Source organism: Rosa rugosa, chromosome 2, assembly GCF_958449725.1.
Source record: "Rosa rugosa chromosome 2, drRosRugo1.1, whole genome shotgun sequence".
In the NCBI taxonomy this organism is placed as follows: domain Eukaryota; kingdom Viridiplantae; phylum Streptophyta; class Magnoliopsida; order Rosales; family Rosaceae; genus Rosa; species Rosa rugosa.
In genome coordinates this window covers 22,014,547-22,025,586 of record NC_084821.1, presented here as the reverse complement: position 1 = coordinate 22,025,586, position 11,040 = coordinate 22,014,547, and positions in this window count along the sequence as shown.

The window sequence follows — 11,040 nt, the reverse complement described above, 5'->3', positions numbered from 1 at the left end:
AGATTACCCTCAACCTCCCCACCTCAAAAGCCGATGCGAAAATCGCTATTTATACATTACTATTAATATTGATTACCCGCTATGCACCGATTGTCACCCCTATAGCTTCTGCTATGGGTCTCCTGCCTCAGAACTACCAAAATAGGAGTTTAATTTAGAGAGCTATTAGGCTAGTAATTTTGGCTGGCAATACCTTATTAGCCTTTTTCTTTCCCTATTTTGAGACCCTATGGGCCTACTGAGATCCATTTTTGTTGTCTCAGCATCCTTTTTACTGCCATGCGCATGCTACATCAAGCCTACTCATAGCTTTAGTACTTGGAGCTGCAAGACAGTAGCCACTGTAGCCATTGTTGATCTTGTAAACCATTGAGTAAATGGTGTTTGGTGTTTGGTGTTTAGTGTAAACATAAATAGCTTACTCACCGCATGTAGAATGGCATGATTGGCTATCTCATCAACACCTGCAATATATGCATATACCAAATTCCATGAAATTAAACAACAAATTATTATGAAAGACATAAGATTAGAGTTCAAGTGCATGCTAGCGAGACTACCTTAATGAACTGATGTCGATGTCTCATAGATATATAAATGGAAGGTAGAACCGAGTGGCCCGCGAAGCAGAAAATGTAGAAACTCAAGGCTGTCGGGATTCCACTCATGTTCCACAACTAACCTCCTTGTGCGTGAAAGCCAACTCCTGATACTCCAACAGATACGAGCGATCCCACGATGAGGAAAGAAGAGAGAACTCCCGTGGCCGACACATACGACAATATTATTGCCCCGCCACTGCATGCTACATCAAGCTTACTCATAGGTTTAGTACTTGGAGGTGCAAGATAGTAGTCACTGTAGCCATTGTTGATCTTGTAAACCATTGAGTAAATGGTGTTTGGTGTTTGGTGTAAACATAGATAGCTTACTCACCGCATGTATAATGGCGTTTGGTGTTCTTGCCCGAGTTCTAGGCACATATATAGCCATTGTTGATCTTGTTAACCATTGAGTAAAGAAATGTATTTTTTTTTCTTGAATAGAGAAATGTAGTTTTAATTTAAGGGAGATAATGATATGTATCACAATCTGGTGTTCTACCAGGTCAGGCACGGAACCAAAGGGGTGCTGGGATGTGCTACAGCACCCCCCATTTTTTCTAGAGAAAAAAATATCTTATATATATATTGAACGTACAGAAGATCCAGGTGGCTCGCGAAGCATAAAATGTAGAAACTCATAGCTGTTGGGATTCCACTCATGTTCCACAGCTGACCTCCTTGTGCGTGAAAGCCAACTCCTGATACTCCAACAGATATGAGCGATCCCACGATGAGGAGGGAAGAAAGAACTCTTGTGGCCGACACATACGACAATATGCTCAAATCAGTGAGCAGCAGTGTCGGTAAAGTAATACAGGCGACAATTAAGATGAAAGTCTTTCTATCGCCAATTATTATTACCCCACCACTAAGCTTAATGGCGAATGTGGGGAATAATTTGTGTAAATTGTCACTTTCAGCTATTACCAAGCCAAAAGCGACCAAGTATAGTTCTGTGTTTAAAAACACGAAAGCTATAATCCTCCATTTATTGCCAAAAGCTCGTTCGATAATATCGAGGTAGGTGGTTATTGATGGGTCCACATCCATGCAAGCATTAAGTAGCATGCTAGTATAACATGTCATCATGGCGATGACAATGCAAAAAAGAAGCGAGACCCACCCTCCTCTTAATAGTGCATACGGTAGCATAATAATGCCTATCCCTAAAAAATAACAATTAAATTAATTAGCAATGATAGATTTCATCTAGTTTTATTAGATCAAATAAAATTCAATTAAGTTCCTCTAACGAAGTCACATTTGTGTAACAGACTGATATCACAAAAGTTAAGAGTTAAGACTTAAAACAGCTAGGGCATCTCACAGATATACACACACATGAATGCACATATGGTTACATAGAAAAGAATTCCAAGGTTCTTGTATTAACTAGGGGTGGGCTTGCGAAATCGTACCGAAACCCGAACCGAAGTCGAAAAAAACCGAACTGAAGCCGAAAAAACTGAACCGAGCCGATTCTTGTCGGTTCGGTTTTCGATTTCGGTTCGGCAAGAACCGAACCGAATCGAGAACCGAACTTAAAGTGATGATCCAAATAGAAAAAAATATCTTATATATATTGAATGTACAGAAGCAAGTAAATGCATGAAGATAGAGGAAAGATTAGAGAAAAGCATGACAAAAGCAACTATATATGAGTAAATACCCTCATATGACGAAAATTAATTACAATATAGCTAGATATCATATATTATGATTAATACCGTCATTAGCTTTCCTTTTTCTTCCTTAAAAATATATTCTATCATATTCACAACTAACAAAGATTAATAAACATTTCACCATGGACATGATAATCATTCCCCTTGTTTGCTTCACAGTTTTAGCCATTTCAACCGACTTTGCACTCTCGTCACAGCTATTATGAAGACCTAATCGAAATGGCACGGGTGTGGCTGTTGCAGTTAGTCAAAGTTCACTGGCCATGATCATAAGGATGAAAGGGGCAGTGGTTATTTAGTCTCCTTAGCAAGGCCAAACTTGAGATTTTCAGACCTGAGACGAACTTTAAAAGTTGAGTCCTTTAATCATAATACACATTCAATTTTGTTTTTTGAAGAATTTTCTGAAAATAAATCTATAAACTCAAAATCTAACAACAAAATAGCAAAGAAAACGTAATATACAAAGTATTTATATCCACATAATAAAGCCGAAGATGTTACAAACCAAAATTTAGAAGACTAACCTAAATATCCAAATTGGAACTATAAAAATAAGATAAGAGCATCTCTAACAAAGTACCTAAGTGAGAGTTAAAATTTTTGGTAAATGGGTAGCTATATTTAGTTATGAAGTTTGCATAGTTATACTTCTATCTCATATTTTCTTAGCCCTTTATCCAGATGGCATTATGATTTGAGAAAACATTTAAAACAACTAATATTGCTGGAGAAAAATTATTAAACCTATAGCTATATTCCAGTTTCTTAGTTATTTTAACTTAAAATACAGCTTATGTACGTTGTTGAAGATAATCAAAAAATGTTCTACACTAAAAGTTAAATTAATAAAGTTGGAATGGTCGACAAAAATTAGAGATTTACTTTTCTTTAATCTTGGGGTAATTGTATTGTTGCATATAATGTATATACATTTTTCTTTATCCTATAAATATAATAAATCTTTTACTCCTAATGGTGATTAGGATTTTTTTGATATATATATATATATATATATAAGGATGTAAAAATTGGATGGAGAAAAATGTTTATATACTTTTCTTTATCAATAAATATAGTATTTCTTTTACTTCTAATGGTGATTGTGCACAACAAACTTCGCCGACTTTCTATGTTCATTCATAATTTAATGAAAGTATTGCTTAAATAATAAAGGCAAATGACAGATGTAAAACAGTAAAAGATATGAGTATGAGATGTCACGTGAGAAAATAATTGGTGATCCAAATAGAAATTCTCCCATTATTATTATATGGATTAAATTCAGTTTAGTCCCTCAGACTTTAGGCCAAACATCAGTTTGGTCCTTCATCTTTTTTTTTTTTAATCAAACTCATCCCTAATCTCTCAAATTGCATCAACCTCGTCCAAAATTTGAATCCAGTGCCAAATGTGACGTCATCTGTTGAGCTGGAGCAGACAAGGAGGTCCCACAGGAAGGGCATAATGAACATTTCATATTTAATCTCATTTCTATTTTTTTTCTCTTATTTTCTCTCTCTTCTCTCTCTTGTTCTCTCTCACTCACATCTGAAACAGAGAGAGGAGCTCTCTCTCTCTCTCTCTCACTCACACATATTCCCAGCCACCGTGAACACCGGCAGGCCACCATGAGAAGCATCCGTTCCCAGCGGCGCCACCACCGCAGTCACCACCATCCCCGCCGATTTTTCTTCGATTATGTCAACGGGGTTAAGATGCTCAAGTCCAATTTCGGGGAGTTCTTCGATCATCACAACCCACCCAAAATTTCGGGGTTATGTCAATGCAAAGCAGACACCACAACCCAAAATTGAAGAAACCCACAACACAGAACCAAGCAATCAACAGCAACGATTCAACAACCAACAAATTACATAAAAAAAAAAAGACAGAAATTAACCGAGCTTCAAGTTTAGCAGACACCTCCCTCGATCTTGCGGGCCTCTCTCCTCGGCTCCTCCTAGCCCGATTCCTGTAGCTTCAGATTCGAATCCGTCATTTGGATCTCTCTCCAGTTCGGATCCCGGATCGATCTGTTTCGCCTTGTCTGGATGCTTTCTCATTGATCTGAGAGCATCATTGTTTTCGCATACCGAATCGTTGCCGGGTCAAGTGCCTCTGGGCTGCCTCGACGAGTCCAAGTCAGTCACCGGAGAAGAAGACGAGGATGACGCCTATCAAGAGGCAGAGGCGGAGGCGAAGAGAGAGGCTTCGATGGTGGATTTGATCGAGGCCTCCTGTTGCTCCGGTTTTGAGAGGGTGTGGAGTTTGGTCGAGGGTGTGGAGGTGGTCGAGGGTGTGAGCAGAGTTTCATGGTGGCCGGCCGGTGTTCACGGTGGCTGAGAATATGTGTGAGTTGTGAGTGAGAGAGAGAGAGAGAGAGAGAGAGCTCCTCTCTCTGTTTCCGATGTGAGTGAGAGAGAGCAAGAGAGAGAAGAGAGAGAAAATAAGAAAAAAAAAATAGAAATTAGATTAAATACGAAATGTCCATTATGCCCTTCCTGTGGGACCTCCTTGTCTGCTCCAGCTCAGCAGATGACGTCACATTTGGCGCCGAATTCAAATTTTGGACGAGGTTGATGCAATTTGAGAGATCAGGGATGAGTTTGATTAAAAAAAAAGATGTGGGACCAAACTGATGTTTGTCCTAAAGTTTGAGGGACTAAACTGAATTTAATCCTTATTATATATAAGATCCAAGATAAAAGTTGGCTCCATGATAAGAAACCCACCGTATCTACTTCTTGGGCTCTCTTATTTTCATTAAATTCTCTACTTTTCTCCTCCTTCAGTTTTGAAACTAGAGTTTCAATGCTACATATGACGGAGCCTTTTAATGTCACAGCTAGGTCATCACCACCACCATCACATGTGACGACTCATCGGTCACTGTTGCACTGTCCGTTGATTTACATGTTTGGTGGCTTGGTGGCTATGTTGGGAATTGGTAGGAGTTGCCCTTGTGCTCTTGATGTGTTCTTACTCAAAGGTTGGTGGGTTTCCCATAAGCAGTGAAGACGGGGTCAGATGAGATCCAAACTCGGAGGATGAACAAGACGTAGACCTAGAGGAGTAAACGAATCTCAATTGGAAACCTAAATCAACACTAACTAAAAAGTAAACGAATCAAGTGGTGTCCCGAAAATTAATTTTTATAAATGTAAAAACAAAATAGAGAAGTTAAGTCAACCAGAAAGACATGACTGAACTCTTGTTGGGTGACTTGTAGTGTGAAAGTCCTAAGTTCCTAGAATGTAATTTCTTTCTAATAGGTTCCAATGACATCTTAGATCTTATAGATGATTAAACTAGCCACCCTGAAACACAATACGTGGAAAGTTATCTCGGAACTCTTTTAAGTCTAGCCAATGTATTTTAGTCCGGTGAAGATAATTCCTATGTTCTACTAGGATGTTGAGTTGATAAAATAGTGAGTTAAGAATAAGGATTAAATTGAGTGAATAGCAAGGGCAAACATATTTTCGTGTGGTTATGGTTACTAATAATGTTATTAATGTAATAATATATGCTCTCTGGCTTTTTTTTGTTTTTTCCCCTCTCTTCAGTTGTGTTGTTTGATTTAATTCTTTTCATACATATGCGTTAATTTTGAAGCTATTATCCGTACTGTCGGCCATTTATCCAAGAGTGCTGAGGTCATGAAGCTTGTTAATAACCCGATGAAGGCTCCAGAAGTGGCTTTTACGTACAATGCAAGATTTTAGCAAGGAGGGCATCTCCAACAGACTAGTTAAATTCAAATTTTAGCTATATATAACTATTTTTAAAGCAAAATTCAACTCCAACAGACTAGCTATTGCTAAGTTAAATTTAGCTTTAGCTAAATTGGCTAGCTATATTTAGCTAGAGAATCATGCATAGCTAAAACAAAAGTTATATTCCTCTCTCCTCTTTTGTCCACATGTCAGTTTATGATTGGATAAAATATAGTATATTATTTATAAATAGCTACTACTGCTGGAGCAACATTGTTAAATCAATAGCTATATTTCACAATTTTAGCTATATTTAACTACAAAATAATTCATACTGTTGGAGATGCTCAAGGTACACATTCTTCTAACATATATGCATAAAGTTGATGGCTTTTGTTTTCTTAGCTTCAGATTTATTGTATATATAGAATATACATGTTGAGCAATACTTTCTTTTCATTGATAATTAAAATTGCATTGTAAGAGTTTTTATTACCCAAAAAATCTATCTTTCCATTCTTTCCTTATTAAACCTAGGATGGTATGGAAATAGTAAGTAGTACCTACCTTCATTAAACCAAAAACCTTGGAGCTAGGAAGCAAATAGTTTTTCCTGCATTTTGGTGGCTTTTGTCGATTTGGTGTGAATAGGCAACAATTTTGTAATAAGTTTCCCCCTGAGGCCTTGATTGCAAGATGCAAAACTCATTCCATCTGACCAAACTATACCCACTTCAACCAACAAACTGTAGGTTAATTTGTTCTGAGCAGCCAGCCAAAAGCAGAAGAAAAGATACCGTTGAAGAGTCAAACACCAGATTTCATAACTCCATAAGGACTAGGTATCAAATCAGCCAGGAATACATGATTGTAAGTATATTGGCCCATTGCCATTCAACAAATGATTTCCCATTACGACAAGGAAACCGGAGCTTCAAGAAAAGAGAAAGATTACAAGATCGGATCTTGAAGAAAAGATCAAGCCAAATCGAGTCACTGATCTTGAGTTTAATGTGTATTCATTCCATATCAGTTGGTATAAATTGATATGCATATCGGTTGTTTTGAGTCAATAATCTCTTTGCATTAAAGTGATTTTTAACATGCATATCAATTTGAGATATTGTTTAGGAATATGTCGATTGCATATTCAAAAACTGTTTTAAACCTTTCCATGTTTATCTTAATTAATTATTAAGAAAAGATTTGATTGAGGGGGAGTTCTTCTCCCTTATAAAAAGGTTTCAAAACTAAAGTTTAAGGGGGTTTTTTTGACGGCATAAATTGTTTTCTATTGAACTACTTGGTTTGTTCAAATCGTTTTCTAAAAACCCTCTTTACTTGTTTGATATTGCATAATCATTCATACTCACTCTCAAGATCAGTGATTCATTTGAGAGAAAGGAAGGTTGAAGATTGATTGCCTAGAATGTTGAATTAAGAGTTAGAACAATTATAAATCAAGTTAGCATTTGTTGCTAAGTGAAAGTGATTGTTATGAACAACACTACTTGTATATTGTAAACTCCCTTGATTAATATTGGATTGTTTTTTCGTGTTGGCTACGTTAAAAGCCACGCAGTGAAGTTTCCTTAGTGGAGAGGTTTACACTGCGTTAGCAAATCTTTGTGTCGTGTATCGTATTTTCTTTGGTTAATTTCATTGAGATAAAGTATTTTATCAATACCTGTTCCATCTAGTATTTTCACTTGGCATCAGAGCGGGTTCTAGAACTCTCTAGAGATCCCAGGAAAGATGGAACATTCACGTGATAGGGCTGCTGGGGGATCTATAAATAGTCCTCCATGGTTCGAAGGTGGATGTGAAAAATATACTCAATGGAAGATTTACATGAAGTCATACCTCTATGCTCAAGATGAACACGTGTGGAACATCGTAGAAAATGGCTGGAATGTACCTATGGCAAAAGCAAAAGAAGAAGGCTCTTCCACTGCCACTCCCAAACCAAGGAAGGACTGGACTGAGGAAGAAGTTCGTGACTTGCAAGCAGATTTCAAGGCTAAGAACAGCATCTTCACAGCCCTATCGGAGCGAGAAAAACTGAGGATAAGTCATTGTGATACTGCCAAGCAGGCATGGGATCTCCTACAGACTACCTACGAAGGAAATAAAAAAGTACGTGCACAGAAACTGCAAGCACTGATTTTTGAATTCGAAACCATGACCATGGCAGATGATGAAACCGTGGACGACTTCCATGGTAGAATTCTTAAGATTTCCGGTCAGTGTCGCAGTCTAGGAGCACGTTTTGATGAAGATAAAATAGTCAAAAAGATACTCAGGGCTCTGCCAGAAAAATTTCACTCAAAAGTCACTAGCATAGAGGACTCTTTTGATATAGATGATTATCCACTTGATGAGCTCATCGGAAATTTGAAAACCTATGAGATGAGGTTAAAACCTGAGAAGAAAAACAAGGGTGTAGCTTTCAAAGCTGTGAAAGAAATTGAAGAGGAAGAAGGACCGCTGGACCTAGCTCTACTGACAAAGGAATTCAAAAAATTTCTCAAAAGCAAGAACTCCTCTAAAAACGCAAATGCTCCCAGAAGGAATAACTATACTGGCAGTGGTAGCAACAATGACTACAATGGTAAGAGTGGAAGAGGAAGCTTCAAAGGAAATCAATCAGGAAAACCAAAGTGCTATGAATGTGGTGGTTTTGGTCATATATCTACTGACTGTGGAAATAGGAAGCTTGGAAACAGCAACAACAAGTCTCTCCTTTCAACTTGGAGTGATGATGAATCTCAAGAAATTGAAAATGTGGCCCTTGTATCATCACTGTTGCCTGATTCTAAAAGTGACGAGTATTTCTCTGATGATGATGAAACAAATGTCCGCTGCAAACAACTCTACAAAGCTTCAAAGGCTACTCTGATTAGAAACTTGAGCTTGGAAAAAGAAGTAGACTTCCTGAGAACTGAAAAAGAAAAGGTGGAGCATCTATTTGAATCCTCACAATCTGCATGGAAGTTGGAGAAAAGCAAATTCTTGAGTGAATCAGCAGATCCACAAAGTGACCAAGAGATACTGACGTGGAAGACTGAAAAGAATGAGTTTCTCAACAGGATCAAACTACTAGAGCTGGATGTTAAAGGACAAAGAGCCTTGAACTTGGAATTGTTGGCGAAAAATGAGTCTCTTCAACACGAGTTAAAATTAACTCAAGAAAGATACATCAAGTTCGATATCAGTTCCACTTCCATGTCCAAGTTGCTCGGATCAGGAAAAGCTCCTCATGATACATGTGGGCTAGGATACACTGGAGAAAATTCCAAAAGCACCAAGTTCGTACGAGCCTCAAAACCATCTGTAGAGCAGAAAGATGTCTCCATTGATGATCATGTCAATAATATAAAGGAAGGTAATTCAAACCAACACCTTCAGGTAAAACTTGACCAAGAATCCCCCACTGGTCAACCCAGGTACGCAAACCCTAGAACCTTTATTCCTACTTGTCATCACTGTGGTAAGATTGGCCATATCAGACCTAGATGTAATGAACGGTTTTCAAACTTAAAATTCTCTCAAGAAAAATGTACTGTTGAAACCTTACAGGTTGAGCTTAAAGAACAAAAGGAACTTATTAACAAATTAACTGAAATTGTTTCTAAGAAGAATCCTCAAGCTGAAAGAAGAAAAGATGTCTGGACCAGAAAAATTGAAAGCAAAAATCATAGGTCCCTTGTTAATGAAACTGATGATACATGTCTTTTTGTTTGTGCTAGCCAAACTCATCAACGCTCTCACATTGAGGCAACTTGTTTAGTAGCTTTAACTGCATTAGCAGACAAGCGACGAGATTTTTGGTATGTAGACAGTGGTTGCTCAAGACACATGACTGGAGACAAAACCTGGTTTACTTCATTTGAGGATGAAAATACCACTGGATCAGTCACGTTTGGAGATGGGAGGAAAGCTAACATTCTAGCTCGAGGTACAGTAAACACTCCAGGTATACCTAACCTTAAAAATGTGTTATTCGTTGAAGGATTAACTGCAAATCTGATTAGCGTTAGCCATTTGGCTGACGACTATGAAGATGTCTGGTTTAACAAACAGAGATGTTTGATCCTAAATCAGAAAGGAGAAAGTATCATGGGAGGTAAGAGATCTGTCGATAACTGTTACCACATTCAAGCTAATGAATCTTCTAGTTTGCAGTCTTGTTTGTCTGTTAAATCCACAGAGGAAACCTTTGAAATTTGGCACAGAAAGATGGGACATGTCAACTATCAGGACTTGCTGAAATTATCTTCCAAACAATGTGTCCGAGGCTTGCCAAATTTAAAAGGTAAAACTGACAAGATGTGTGGAGACTGCAAGGTGGGAAAGCAAACTAAGGCACCTCACAGAGTGATAAATTCTGCAACAACCACACAAGTATTGGAGCTATTACACATGGATCTCATGGGACCAGCTCAATCTGAAAGTCTTGGAGGTAAGAGCTACATACTAGTGGTTGTGGATGATTTCTCAAGATACATCTGGGTAAACTTCTTAAAAGACAAAACTGAAACGTTTGAGTCCTTTAAGAATTTGAGTCAAAAATTAATCATTGAGAAACAGTCATCTAATAACTGCTTAGTGAGAATAAGATCAGATAATGGAACTGAATTTAAAAATGCCTCTTTTTCTAACTACTGTCATGAGCTTGGTGTGTCACATGAGTTCTCAGCTCCAATCACTCCTCAACAAAATGGGATAGTGGAAAGGAAAAATAGGGTATTGCTAGACATGGCTCGAGTAATGCTACATGCTGCAGGTTTAAGCACAAACTTTTGGGCTGAGGCGATTAGCACTGCTTGCTATACAATAAATAGAGTATTCCTCAGACCAGGTACTGATCAAACTGCCTACGAGCTGTGGAAAGGTAAGAAGCCAAATGTTGGACACTTTCATGTGTTTGGCAGTCCTTGCTACATTCTACGAGATAGAGAGCACCTCGGTAAGTTTGATGCTAGAAGTGATGATGGGGTGTTCTTGGGGTATTCTCTGAACAGTAGAGCG